At 41.4% G+C, this 898-nt stretch overlaps 1 non-coding gene across 1 annotated transcript; it reads left to right on the top strand.

The window, feature by feature from the left end:
* The first annotated feature begins 314 nt into the window (after window positions 1-314).
* LOC133787349 (small nucleolar RNA R71) lies at window positions 315-421 on the top strand. Its single transcript, XR_009872376.1, has one exon. It is a non-coding gene; the product is annotated as a small nucleolar RNA R71 (small nucleolar RNA).
* The last annotated feature ends 477 nt before the right edge of the window (window positions 422-898 follow it).

Genomic DNA, 898 nt, shown 5'->3' with positions numbered 1-898 from the left:
GTGTCTCTACCTTTGCAGCCATGTGGATTCCTCTACCTTCTTGAGATTTGAAAGCCTCGAATTTTTGTCTCAATGATTCAATTTGTCTTTTGACGTTGTCCTCTTCCCTCAATTGGTAGATTCCAGTTGATCGTGGCTTGTCCATAGGACTCGGTCCATTCCATGTGTAGGACTTTTCAGCAAGATCGTCGAGGTACTCAAAAGCTTCATCAGGATCTTTTTGAAGGAATTCACCATTGCACATCATTTGTACGAATTGTCTTTGTCCGATTGTGAGACCGTCATAGAAATAGTTGATCAGACGCCAGCTTTCATATCCATGATGTGGGCATTGATTTATCAAATCTCTAAACCTCTCTCAGACCTGATGGAAAGTTTCATGGTCTTTCTGGATGAAGGTAGATATTTTCCTCTTAAGGATGCTAGTTTTATGGGGCGGGAAATATTTGGCAAAGAATGCTTTTTGTCATTTCGTCCCATGTTCCGATAGATCTAGGCCTTAAGGAATACAACCAGCTTTTTGCTTTGTCTTTGAGCGAGAAAGGAAAGAATTTCAATCTCACAATGTTGGTGACATCAGCTCGATTGTTGAATGTAGCCACCACCTCTTCGAATTCCCGTATATGCACGTACGGACTCTCATTTTCCAACCCATGGAAGGTTGGTAAGAGGTTAATCATGCCGGGTTTGAAATTGAAATTTGGCATATTGTTGGGATACATTATGCATGAAGGTGTGGCTGTACGCATAGGATGTAAATAATCCTGTAGCGTTCTTGGTTGGACTTCATCTTGATGAGCCATCATGGGTGGTTCAGGAAGTCTCAGTGAATCGGGAGTGTTTGAACGAATGGAAGAAAACAACGAACTAGGAGAGTTTTCTAAAGTTTCTACTTGTT

Source organism: Humulus lupulus, chromosome 6, assembly GCF_963169125.1.
Source record: "Humulus lupulus chromosome 6, drHumLupu1.1, whole genome shotgun sequence".
NCBI classification, from domain to species: domain Eukaryota; kingdom Viridiplantae; phylum Streptophyta; class Magnoliopsida; order Rosales; family Cannabaceae; genus Humulus; species Humulus lupulus.
The sequence above is the reverse complement of the archived record's forward strand: the minus strand, read 5'-3'. Positions and strand labels throughout refer to the sequence as shown.